Below are 14,372 nucleotides of genomic sequence, written 5' to 3'. Positions count from 1 at the left end.
ACCCGCCCTCCTACCTGGCCAGTCTGCAACATCTGACTGTGGCATCGGGTGGGGCAGTGACCTGCCTGCCCACAGCAGAGGAGAGCTGCACCTGACCCAGTGTTAGGAGGAGGCACCATCTGCTTGCCAACAGGTACTGGGAGCAGCATGGAAGAGGGCGCCAATGGAGGGCCTCTGAAAACAGCAAGCTAAGCTTCCAAAACAGGATGAAGACAGAAAGACTTCACATTAAAAGCACACAGACTCCAGGAGAACACCGACAACCCCCCCTTTTCTTTTTTAAAATCTGTTTTTACCTGTTTTATTTTCTATTACCCTCTTAATTTTTGCTTCTTAATTCATTTATATTTCTCTTGGGTTTTGATGTCCTGTTATTGATTAGACACAGGTTTCAAATACATCTATTCACCTTACCTCCCCTTTTTTTTTAAAGGTTTTGAAAGGACGTCTCAACCCGATTAGTACACTGCTTCAACTTGCTCTTCTATTATTCCTTATACAATGCTTTCTAACCTTATTTCTTCCTTCTTTTAAAATTATTTCCCTCTCTCTCTTATTTTTTTCTTTTATTCCTAAGTTCTATTCCTAAATAGACATTAGATAGATAAACTCCTTAAGGAACAGAATAGACAACTGATAGTCCATAAACCACAGTGCCAGAGAGGTATGAGCAAGATGAAGAAGCAGAGAAACATTTCCCAAATAAAAGAACAAGAGAAATCCCCTGAAAGAAAGATCAATGAAATAGATATCGATAGCCTACTAGAACAAGATTTCAAAAAAGGAGTGATCAAATTGCTGAAGGAATTAAAAGAGATAGTGTTTAGAGATATAAAATATGTCAAAAATGAAATTGAAGCTATAAAGAAGAGCCAAGTAGAATGGGTAAACTCATTGACAGAGATGAGGAATGACCTAATAGCTGGGCAAAGCCGACTAGATAATGCAGAGGAACGCATTAGTGATCTAGAAGACAGGGCAATAGAAAGCACCCATTCAGAAGAACTACAAGATAAGCAAATAAAAAATAATGAAAATAGCATAAGGGACTTATAGGATAATATAAAGAGTCCCAATCTTCACATAATAGGGGTCCCAGAAGGGGAAGAAAGATCAAAGGGGATTGAAAAGGTTTTTGAAGAAATCATGACTGTACACTTCCCAAACTTAAAGAAGGAATCAGATATCCAAGTACAGGAAGTTCAGAGGGTCCCAAAAAGGAAGAAAACAAATAGACCCACACCAAGGCATATCATAATCAAGATGGCCAGAGTTAAGGATAAAGAAATGATTCTAAAGGCAGCAAGAGAAAAGCAAAGAATAAGCTACAAGGGAACCCCCATAAGGCTCTCAGCTGATTTGTCTACACAAACACTACAGGCCAGAATGGAGTGGCAAGATATATTCAAAGCCCTGAATGGAAAAAAGATGCAGCCTAGGATACTTTATCCAGCAAGGCTACCCTTTAGGATAGAAGGAGAAATAGAGTTTCACAGTCAAAAAAAAAAAAAAAGCTGCAGGAGTTTAGCAACACTAAACCCATGCTAAAAGAAATATTGAAAGGACTATTCTATAGAAAAGCAGCAGGATGCTACAGAAATGAGAAACTCATAACTGGGAAGGTGATAACTCATGAATTACAAATAAAGTAAACACAAAATTATAAAAGAAGACATACAAATCACTGAGAGTGGGAGAGGGAGGCAGGGAAATATAGGATATTTTTTTTGTTTCTTTTTAAATTTTTTTTAACAATAGGATGGGTTTGAGATAATGTTACTATCAGTTTAATAAAAACAGTTATAGTAATGGGCTAATAGATTTAGAAAAAAGGGTAACCACAAGCCAAAAACTTACAAGGGAGTCACAAAAATTAAATAAAATCCATGATAATACAAAGGAAAATTACCAAACCACAAAAGGAAGAAGAAAGGAACAAAGATGATATACCAATTCAACTAGAAAGATAAGTTCAAAATGGCAATAAACACACATCTATCATTAATTAGTGTAAATACTAATGGACTTAATGATCCAGTCAAATACATAGAGTGGCAGACTGGATAATAAAGCAAGAACTTTCAATATGATGCATACAAGAGACCCACTTTAGGGAGAAGGACACATATAGATTAATAGTGAAAGGATGGAAAAGGATATTCCATGCAAATGGAAAAGCCAAAAAAGCAGGTGTTGCAGTACTGATTTCAGACAAAATAGACTTTAAAACAAAGGCCAGAAAGAAAGATAAAGAAGGACATTTTATAATGATTAAAGCAGTGATACAAGATGAGGATATTACACTTGTTAATATATATGCACCCAATATAGGAGCACCTAAGTACATAAAACAATTACTAACAGAGATAAAGGGGGATATTGATTGGAATACGATCATAGTTGGAGATTTTAACACTGCATTATCATCACTAGACAGATCTTCCAGACAGAAAATAAACAAGGCAACAGAGAAATTAAATAATACAATAGAAAAACTAGATTTGGAGGATATTCTCAGAGCATTACACTCCACAAAAATAGGATATACATTCTTTTCAAGTGCATATGGAACATTTTCCAGGATCGATCATGTACTTGGGCACAAAAGAAACCTCAACAATTTTAAGAAGATAGAAATTATCTCAAGCATCTTTACTGACCACAATGCCATGAAACTAGAAATCAACAATAGAGAAACAAAGGAGAAAAAAAGGAAAACATGGATATTAAACAATATGTTATTGAAAAAACAATGGATCAATGAGGAAATCAAAGCTGAAATTAAAAACTACCTTGAGAGAAATGAAAATGAAAGCAAAACCACTCAAAACCTATGGGACACAGCAAAGGCACTGCTAAGAGGGAAGTTTATAGTGATACAGGCCTTCCTCAAAAAAGATGAACAATCTCAAATAAACAATATAACTTACCACCTGAATGAATTAGAAAAAGAAGAACAAAAAGCCCCAAAAAGCAGCAGAAGGAAGGAATTAATAAAGATCAGGGAGAAATTAAATACAATAGAGATTAACAAGACCATAGAAAATAATCAACCAAACCAAAAGCTGGTTTTTTGAAAAAGAAAAATAAAATCAACAAACCTCTGGCCAAACTCACAAAGAAGAAAAAGGAGAGAGCACAAATTAGCAAAATAAGAAAGGAAAATGGAGAAATTACAACAAACAAAATAGAAATACAGTACATCATACGAGAATATTATGAAAAACTATATGGGAACAAACTGGACAACCGAGAGGAGATGGACAAGTTTCTGGAAACATACTGTCCACCAAGACTGAATCAAGAAGAATCTGAACACTTGAACAATCTGATCACCAGAAAGGAAATAGAAATAGCAATTAAAAACCTCCCTACAAATATAGGTCCAGGACCGGACGGCTTCACTGGGGAATTCTACCAAACATACAAAGAAGAACTCATACCAGTCCTTCTCAAACTCTTCCAGACGATTGAAAAGGAGGGAATACTCCCAAACTCATTGTATGAAACCACCATCACCCTGATACCAAAATCAGGCAAAGACACTACAAAAAAAGAGAATCATAGGCCAATAACACTGATGAACATAGACGCCAAAATCCTCACCAAAATTTTAGCAAATAGAATCCAACAACACATAAAAAAGATTACACATCATGACCAAGTGAGGTTCATCCCAGGGACACAATGCTGCTTCAATATACGCAAATCAATCAATGTAATACATCACATCAACAAGAGAAAGGACAAAAACCAAATGATCATCTCAATCGATGCAGAAAAAGCATTTGATAAAGTTCAACACCCATTTATGATAAAAACTCTCATTAAAGTGGGTATAGAGGGAACATATCTCAACATAATAAAAGCTATATACGAAAAACCTACAGCCAGCATAGTACTCAATGGTGAAAAACTCAAAATCTTCCCACTAAAATCTGGGAAAAGAAAAGGATGCCCACTATCACCTCTCCTATTCAACATAGTCCTGGAAGTCGTAGCCACAGCAATCAGGCAAGAGAAAGAAATAAAAGGGATCCAAATTGGAAAAGGAGAGGTAAAAATGTCACTATATGCTGACGACATGTTACTATATATAGAAAACCCTAAAAGGTCCACACAAAAGCTACTAGAGCTGATTGAAGAATTCAGCGAGGTAGCAGGTTACAAAATTAACATTCAAAAATCAGGTGCATTTCTTTACACTGATGTTGAATCAACAGAAAAAGAAAGTAAAGAAACAAATCCCTTTAAAATACCACCCAAAGTAATAAAATATCTGGGAATAAATCTAACCAATGAGGTGAAAAAATTATACACAGAAAACTATAAACCATTGATGAAGGAAATTAAAGAAGACTTTAAAAAATGGAAAGATATCCCATGCTCTTGGATTGGAAGAATCAATATTGTTAAAATGGTCACACTGCCCAAGGCAATCTACAGACTTAATGCAATCCCTATCAAATTACCCAGGACATATTTCACAGAACTAGAACAAATCATAATAAAATTCATATGGAACCATCAAAGACCTAGAATTGCCAAAGCATCACTGAAGAGAAAGAAAGAGGCTGGAAGAATAATTCTCCCAGGCTTCAGACAATATTATAAAGCTACAGTCATCAAGACAGCATGGTATTGGTACCAAAACAGACATATAGATCAATGGAACAGAATAGAGAGCCCAGAAATGAACCCACAAACTTTTGGTCAACTCATCTTCGACAAAGGATGCAAGAATATACAATGGAATAAAGACAGTCTCTTCAGCAAATGGTGTTGGGAAAACTGGACAGCAGCATGTAGATCAATGAAGCTAGAACACTCCCTTTCACCATATACAAAAATCAACTCAAAATGGATTAAAGACTTACACATAAGACAAGATACAATAAACCTCCTAGAGGAAAACATAGGCAAAACATTATCTGACATACATTTCAAAAATTTTCTCCTAGAAGAAATAAAAGCAAGAATAAACAAATGGGACCTAATGAAACTTACAAGCTTCTGCACAGCAAAGGTAACCAGAAGTAAAACAAGAAGACAACCTACGGAATGGGAGAAAATTTTTGCAAATGAAACTGACAAAGGCTTGATCTCCAGAATATATAAGCAGCTCATAGGACTCAATAAGAAAAAAATAAACAACCCAATCCAAAAATGTGAAGAAGACCTAAACAAGCAATTCTCCAAGGAAGACATACAAATGATCAAAAAGCACATGAAAAAATGCTCAATATCACTAATTATCAGAGAAATGCAAATCAAAACTACAATGAGGTAACACCTCACACCAGTCAGAATGACCATCATTCAAAAATCCACAAATGACAAATGCTGGAGTGGCTGTGGAGAAAGGGTTACCCTCCTACACTGCTGGTGGGAATGCAGTTTTGTATAGCCACTATGGAAAACAGTGTGGAGATTCCTCAAAAGACTAGGAATAGACTTACCATATGACCCAGGAATCCCACTCCTGGGCTTGTATCCAGGAGGAACCCTACTTCAGGGTGACACCTGCAGCCCAATGTTCATAGCAGCACTATTTACAATAGCCAAAATATGGAAACAGCCTAAATATCCATCAACAGGTGACTGGATAATGAAGATGTGTTATATTTATACAATGGAATACTACTCAGCCATAAAAACCGACAGCATAATGCCATTTGCAGCAACATGGATGCTTCCGGAGAATGTCATTCTAAGTGAAGTAAGCCAGAAAGAGAAAGAAAAATACCATATGAGATTGCTCATATGTGGAATCTGAAAAACAAAAACAAACAACCAACCTACCAAAAAACAGAAATGAAGCATAAATACAGGACAGAAATAGACTCATTGACAGAGAATACAGACTTATGGTTGCCATGGTGGTGGAGGTTGGGAAGGGATAGACTGGGATTTCAAAGTTGTAGATTAGATAAACAAGATTACTCTGTATAGCACAGGAAAATATACACAAAATGTTATGATAACTGACAGAGAAAAAAATGTGACAATGAGTGTGTGTATGTCCATGAATGAGTGAAAAATTGTGTTGAACACTGGAATTTGACACAACATTGTAAATGATTATAAATCAATAAAAATGTTAAAAAAAAAGAATGTTTTGGTCTAGAGCCAGTAATTCAGTATGAATTTAGATGAATTTCTATCTGGTATGTTTATGTCCCAGAAGAGTACTCCATAAATGTGTGGGATTCTGTTATTAGGGGTGCAGGCTTTGGTTTGTAAACATCACCTCTGTAGGACACACTTTTACTTCAATTAAAGAGGTTTGGAAGGTATATATCATCCTGGTAACAATGGTGCAGTACAAAGGTTGGAGCTTTTTATTAATGGGGATTTTCTGCCTTACTCCAATGGTTGTAATGTTTATATGGATAATCTGTTCCTGCATTAATACAATGATTAACTTAATACAATTTATTTAAATTATTGAATATTTTTAGCACCTGTATGCTGTAGAATAACATTAAGTTATGTTCTAGGTCTATGCTATCATATTGGATTCTGTTACCTTATCAGTATATAGTAGTAAAAACAAGGATCTGTAGCAGCTATGGCTATACATGGCATACCTTTCCACTGAATTCTTTTTTTATGAAGACTGGAGGAAAGTGTTAAGTAATTTAAATGATGTGTTATTTTTACTTATATTAAAATGCATACAGATACATTATGGAGTGAGCATTTGATAAATGTAAACTTTGAATATATTATGGATAATTGAACAGCTGGGAAAGAAAGAAATACAAAAGAGAAAGATTATCTAATTTACCATTTTAACATTTCTGGCTTTGATAGGGCCTAAGTCTATTTGGGGTGATAATGGTCATTAAAATGCGGTTGTATGAGGCAAGGAAAACTCTTTTCTATTTCAAGGTGAAAGCAAATCATTTCCCTGAGGACAATATTTATGTGTTACTGTTAAATTTATAGATTTTAGAGGTGTGCTTAAGAGGTGTTCTCTGTATTTATGAAAAAATGGCCAGGTTATTATTCTGTCAAAGTTATTTTCTGTATTTGTGGCAATGGGTTTACTTTAAGATTCTACCTCTGTGTGGGGAATAAATGATTTTGCACTTTTTTTTTTTTTTTTTTGCAGGGGTCCTGTTTAACCTGATCCTCAGCCTGTTTGTACTCTGGAAGGAATATGCTGTTGATTTCCCAAAATATATATCTATAGAAAGGAGCAACAGGTGTGTCCCAGAGAATGTCTTCATTGATGTGCAGTATAGACAGTCATTCATGTTTGCTGCTTTTGGGACTCCCTTTGTATGCATGTCAGGGATTATGTTTCATTTCATTGTCTGGGACCACCTTGATGAGTTTCATAAATGAACAAAATAAAATGTCAAAAGGGTACAGTGAAATCTACTGGGCAGGCTTTTAATGGACACTTGCATAAAAGTGAAGCAAACTTTAGGTTTTGACTTTTGCCAAGTCCTCAGAGCATTACTTACCATCAGTAAATAAGGATTACATACCATTGTCAAATGAATGGAATTTGGAGAGTGGTGCTATAAAAGTATAAGTAGATTTAGGACAAGTCATTTCAAAGTGGACTAGAATGAATCTTAATTTGGTCTCAGTCACAGAGACAAAAAGACTGACTCTTGTTTCCTTAATGTATGTATAAATAATCAGTAGGAAGGTAGCTTTTATTTTTCTTTTTAATAAGAAAGTAGCCTTATCCTGGTGCCATGATTTTATTTTTCAATATTTTCAAAGCCAATCTAATTTACAGTAAGGTGTTTTTTTTTTTGTTTTTTTTTTTTTTACAAAAAATTGAGTTTGATATTTATTGAAACAACCAATTAACCATAACTAACATGCTAAATCACCAAGTAGTATTTCTTAATTTAAAGCTCAGGGATGTGCCAGGAGATATATAAATCATTTTTTGCCTTATTTCCCTCAGCTGATAGATTTTAAAACTGGGCACTTAATTAATAGGCATATTTTAATAGGCTGAATAGAAAATAGCTACACATGAAAGGCAAATTATTTTGCATTTTCATGACCCACGTTTGTATCTTTCTAGCACAAAGAAATCTCTACTTGAGCAAGAGCTTTATAAAAATATTTTAAAAACTTAGGGTGCTTTATTTAAATAAATGCAATTAATGATTATAGTTTCAAAATTTTAAAAATTTTAGCAAGGTGATGAGATTTATTCAGAGAAGTTCTAGCCTAGAGCATAAGAATGTATGTATCTAATTCTGTGAAAAATTTTGTTTGTTAGAAAGTCAACTATCTTAAATGTTAGTAAGGAAAATGATTAACACATTCATTAACTAAATCTTGTTTTTACCTGTACTATCAACTCCAAATATTCACAGTTTAAGTCATACCCATCTGTTCCTTAACTGCTGCTATTTACCATTTTTTAAATTACCAGAACTAATAAAAATAAATTTTTATTAATGTGGATAATTTAAGAGGGCATCCATGAGGGAAAACTCTTTTAGATTAATTATTAATTTGTACCAAAATCTAAAATATAAATATAAGTTCTCATACTTAAATTATTAATAAAAGAAAAGCTAGCCTATAGACCTCTTTAAGGATTCTTATGGGCTATATGTTCATTCCATGAACCTCATAAGGGGAACTAATTGAGTAGTCACTATCAATAAATGAAAATGTATCTGGTACATTTTAAATTTTTTAAGGCTTGGATGTGTTTGTAGTGACCCAGACTCAGCCAATAGTCTTAGATACTAGTAATACTTGTGCTATTAGAATAAAATTTCCAGTACCTGCTAATTTCTCTTATATTCTCTGGTTACTGGAAACTATTCAATCATTATTACATCAGATTTACATGAATGTTTTTAGTGTGATCCAAACTACTAGAGATTTTATTTTAGAATTGTCCAATAATCTGTATCAAATGATACCTTTTATTTTATTGGATTTGTACACTCTAAAATTTTACTAAAAAATGCATGTTAAACTATGAGCACTTGCTTGTTGTATCAGTCAGTATATTTGCTACACATGTATGTTCTCTTTTACATGTAAGGAAGAAATTCTGTAAGGGGAGTCAAAAGCATAACATAACATCTTCAAAATTAAGAAATCTTGAATATTATTTAGTCATGATTCTTCATAATTACATATGAGAAAACAGGCTTTGAGAGACAAAATGTCTTAATATGGATATCAGATATGGAAACTAAAATTTTATTCTTTTTTGAAGTTGAGAATGTCAGCTGATTTCCATGTGAATAAAGCTCATGATAACTAAATTGTGCCTAGAACAGCATGTCTAAATTTCATAGTTTGTGGGTAATTTTTTTACTTTCCAGTGAGTCAGCAGGTTCATGTTAAAATATATTGGTTATATAAAAGGAGAATGAGATTACCTTTGACTTGAGCTAAGCCACTTCTCATTAGTGGGATAGCCACATCTTAGAGATGGAGGGTAAGTTGTTCTTGGTTGACAAAATTTTTAATGTAGACAGATTAGTAATAGCACCAAGTTATTCATAGTTTCTCTTCCTACTCAATAACTTACAAAACACACTTAGGAAATACTGAAATAGTATACTCAATAATTATCCTTATCTGATCTGCTCATAGCTGTTGGACAATTTCAAGTTTCAAAATTAGATGGGACTCTGTATTTTCAGTGAGGAAGTTAGTAAAAGGGAGTAAAATTGGGGAGTGAATAGACAATATTAAGCTATAAAAATAGGCCACCATATGTTTCTTCGGCAAAAATGGATTTATTTCAGGTCAGCAAAGAACTGTGATTTGGAGCCTATAACTATGGTAAGCCACATGCAAATCCTCAGCAAAAATGAAAACAATAACTATTTTATAGAGGGAAAAGGGAAATTGGGAGGGCTGTAGTAAACAAAGACACCATAGCTTTTTATTGACTGAGTTGTGACAGTTTCTAACTGACTGAGCTTTTGCCAGGAAAAATGGGGGGTCATTCTTCTTCTTGGGCTCTCCTATTGTTGTAGGATGTGAGAACTCCCTCTTCTGATCTCCCAACTCTATTTTAACTGAGGTTTCTGTTTTTATTTATTTATTTATTTATTTGTTTGTTTGTTTGTTTGTTTGTTTGTTTATACATTTTCCTCTTTTAATCAAGATCTTTCTCAAAAGATCACTGATCAAGAGCCAGGTTTCCTGGTTTCAATATTTTTTTTCCCCTAAATGCCAGGAAAGATGTTTTCTGTGTGTAGTGTCCCACACCAGAGGGAGACTGCACAGATTGAAAACTTATTGAGGTCACATTTCAGTAATAGGAAGGGGTAAGAGGGAGAAATCTCAGGCACTTTTTATCTAAAGTCCAATTGTTATCAAGATCATAGATGTTGGAGATCATTGGAAGCATTATGTTAACATCAAAAATTTGGGGACAAACTTCAACAGGTCCAGTCTAGATATCCTGAGAAAGCTGTCTTATCAAATGTCATGTCTTTCAATTTCAGAAAATCTTTACTTTCAGGTCATCAAATGATGTGCAGATCCAATCAGTGTTTAGTGTTTTCTTTAGTTGTGTTATGTGAATCCAAGAATCTGTTTCCTGGAGTTTGGGAGCACAAGAATTGGTTGGCAGTATATGATGAGACTTTTCCAACTAGGTTAAAGAAAGTCTTTCAGGAAGTGTATTTTCCAATAGGCAATATCTCCAGGTTGCAAGGTGTGATGTTTAAGGTCTTTGTCTCCCAAAACTTCACTGTGAAAAGATTGCTCTATAAAGGCATAGTTATGTTTAGTAGAAACAATCAGACATTTGCCATATTGAAGTATTTTTCCTTTTATCCATTGTGAGTCAAAAAAGGCAGGAGACAAGTGCATTGGGCATCCTGTGACTCTCAAAAGGTGAAAGTTTATGAATTCCAAAATAAGTGGATCTAAGACCCAACAACAATGATTTTGGCCAATTTATTTGGAAGACATCTACAAATTTTGCCAATTGTGTCTTAATAATGTCTTTAGTGTGTTCAACTAAACCAGATGATTAAGTGTGATAAACATAGTGAAAGTGATATAAAGCCAGACTTGTTAAAGCACCTGACCAGTAAAATGAATTTCTCAATCACTATGAAGTTTGAGAGTTCCCCAGGTAGGGCTACTATTTTCCAAAAGGACTTTAGCCCCAGAAGAGGCAGTAGACTGTCTGCAAATGGGTATTCAGTTCAACATGAAAACATACAGACCATGACAAAAACATTTATATCCATGAGACAGATGAAGTTGTACAAAACCTATTTTCCAGATAGCAAGTAGTCCATTAGGCAGTTTAAAATGTCTGGGAGCAGTACAAACAGGCTTCCTTGGGTGGTACTTCAGACAAGTTGGGTAAGTGAGGTAGGCACATTTTGCAGCCTTGCTAATGTTTTACTACCAATATTGATTCATAAATACTATCATTTTGTCAGTAGACTAATAATTTAATTTATTGACAGTGGTTAGGAGTGGGAATTTTAGTCTCCTGTAGGGCTGGATTGTTATTTGGTCCAAACTGGAACTTCCTCTTTTTACTAAACCAACAATTGTTGAATTATCAATCTTGTTTTTTTCTCCCTTTTCTGAAGCAAATTGTTGGGCTCCTATAGCTAGTTTTTTCTAAGTTATCATTTGGGGAAGTATCCTTTGGACCATGACAGAGGTTTGGCTGCTGTTGGTTCTTTTAAAGGCAACATTCATTCCATAAATGTCAGAAAAGTGATTTCCCTTTGCTTCCAGAGAGTGAAGTTTAGTCTACTCCAGGAATCTTAATAATAGGTAAAGTAGTAGGTAAATTTATTGTATCCAATAATTCCTGAACATAGAGTCCATTTTTAATTTTATTTCTGCTGTAAGTAAGAAGCCATGATGCTTCCACAGCATCACCAAGTTATGAGCTACTCCAAAAGCATATGTACTGTCAGTATAAATATTGGCAGTTTTTCCCTTGGTTAAACTGCAAGTCCAAGTAAGAGTGTAAAATTCAGACAGTTGGGTCAGTGGAACCATAGGTAAAAATGTTGTCTCAACAATATTAATAGAGGTTTCAATAGTGTACCCAGCACAGTATTTGCTTTTGTAACCTTTTAAATAAGAACCATCAGTGAACCATGAGAAGTCAACACTATCCAAAGGAATTCCCTGCAGATCATCATGAAGTCAGGATGCGATCCATCAGTGTTAAGCACTTGTGAGGGACTTCATCTGTAATGAAGGGGAAGAGTAGCAGGGCCAAGGTTATTACAATGTAAAGTAATTATGTGAGGAGCAGTTAACAAAAGGACTTCATAGGAGGTGAGGTGGCTGACTGAGAAATTTTGAGCATAACTAGAGTTCAGGAGGGCTTCTACTGCATGAGGAACAAAAGTGGTTAAAGAGGATTTCACAATTATTTTCTCAGTGGCCTTAACCAAAAATACAATAGCAGTAATGGCTCTAAAGCAAGGAGCCTATCCCCAAGTAACAAGGTTCAGTTGCTGGCTATAATATCCTATGAATCAATGTTGGGCCCTGTTTTTGTGTGAGTACTCCCAGGATATTCACCTTTTTCCCATATACAAAAATGAAAAATGGAATCCAGTAATTGGGGTGCCCAAGGGCAAGTGAGATTATCAAACTGTCATTTAAGACCTAAAAGTCTATATTGTCCATTTCTTCCAAAAAAAAAAAAAAAGGATCAGGGTTGTTATTCCTTGGTAAATAATTCAGAGTTTTGGCCATAAGAGAGAAACTTAAAATCCAGTTTTGTCAATAACCAACTAGCCTGAGAAACCTTACTATTGGAATTCAGTTTCAGGTTTAAGGAAACTTGGGACAACATGAAGTCTATCTGGATATAGGCATAGCCCTTGTTCTGCTATCAGATGCCCTAAATATTGTACCTGGGCTTGGGAAAATTACAGATTTTCTTTGGTGACCTTATGTCCTTTTAAGGCTAAAACCTTTAGCAAGTAGATGCTGTCTTCATTACAGGAGGCCTGAGAATGAGAGCAAAGAAGCAGATCATCCACATATTGCAACAAAGCATAACCACAGCTTTATATTATCCAGTTAAGCCTTCAGGATTTGTGGGAAATAAGAAGGACCCTCAGTAAAACTCTGTCTAGGTGAATTATTTTTCTTCCCAAGTGAAGGCAAAAAGCTATTGGCCAGTTTCAATAACTAGAATAGTAAATAATGTACTACATAAATCAAGTACAGTTAAAAAAAATGCTTCCACTGGAAATGAATGTTATTAGCATACATGGGTTAGGAACAACAGGGTATCAATATATAGCAATGTTGAATATTGTTTGGAGGTCCCAGACAAATCACTGCCCTGGATCCTTAGGTTTCCTCACCAGTAAAATAAGAGTGTTATGGGGATAAGTATAAGGGATAGTAAGTCCTTGAGACTTGTAATCTTCTATTATGGGCTTTATGCCTTGAAAGGCTTCTTTACATATAAGGTTTTGATTAATTCTGGGAAGAGCTTTTGAGGTATATATTTGGACCTTGAGGGGAAGCACAATAAATTTTGTCAATATCAACTGGAGATTTTGCACATGAGGAGGGTGGTAGCAGATTCAGTAGGGACAAATAATCAATGTTTCAAGAATCAGCTCTAGTACTGTCAGAGACATAGCAAATAAAAGTTGTCAAAGAGTCATTTCACTTACCTGTTTGGTTACTTTGATAACTACTCTCAAATCCTAGAATTATTTCCTTCTTTTTGGAGAAATAAATTTAGTCATGGCACCGTTCTAGGAAGTCTTAGCCTAATAAATGAATAGGATTGGAGGAACTAAGGAGAAGATAGTGTATATTGCTCAAAAGGCCTAAAGAAAAAGGTATAGATTCAGAATAGGAACATCTTATAGTTCATTAGAGATTCCCACTATTTAAACTATTTTAGTGTTCCAAGGCAGAGGGTGCTTTATACTAATTAGATTGAGCACTGAGAGTGTGGCTCCAGTCTCAATTAGGACTGGAAGAGATTCATCTCCAATCTGGAGAAATGCTTCTCCAAGCCAGTTAATAGGGGATGATTGAAAAGAGCTCCTGTAGTTCCTCAGAGCCACATCCTTGAGAATTATGGAGACATTGGAAACACTGGTTAGAAGTCTGAAAGTGTCTGAAGTCCTTACATTTATAACAATCTCTTTTCCGATGTCCTGGCTCTTTGTAATAATAGCAGAAACTAGAAGGCTTTTGGTTTTATGTAGGAGACTTCAACTACTGGAGTTGAAGATTAAGATTTTTAGCAGTCTTTCTTTTAAGTCACTCATCTACAGTGAAAGAGGGATGGTTTGCCAGATTAACTAAATCTGCAGTGGACATAATTTCCCATTCTATCCTGGTCATTTTTACTAGAAAAGTCCCAGTTAAGACCATTAATAAACATAGAG

The sequence above is a fragment of the Camelus dromedarius genome, chromosome X, assembly GCF_036321535.1.
Source record: "Camelus dromedarius isolate mCamDro1 chromosome X, mCamDro1.pat, whole genome shotgun sequence".
NCBI lineage: Eukaryota > Metazoa > Chordata > Mammalia > Artiodactyla > Camelidae > Camelus > Camelus dromedarius.
Note: the sequence above shows the minus strand (reverse complement) of the source record.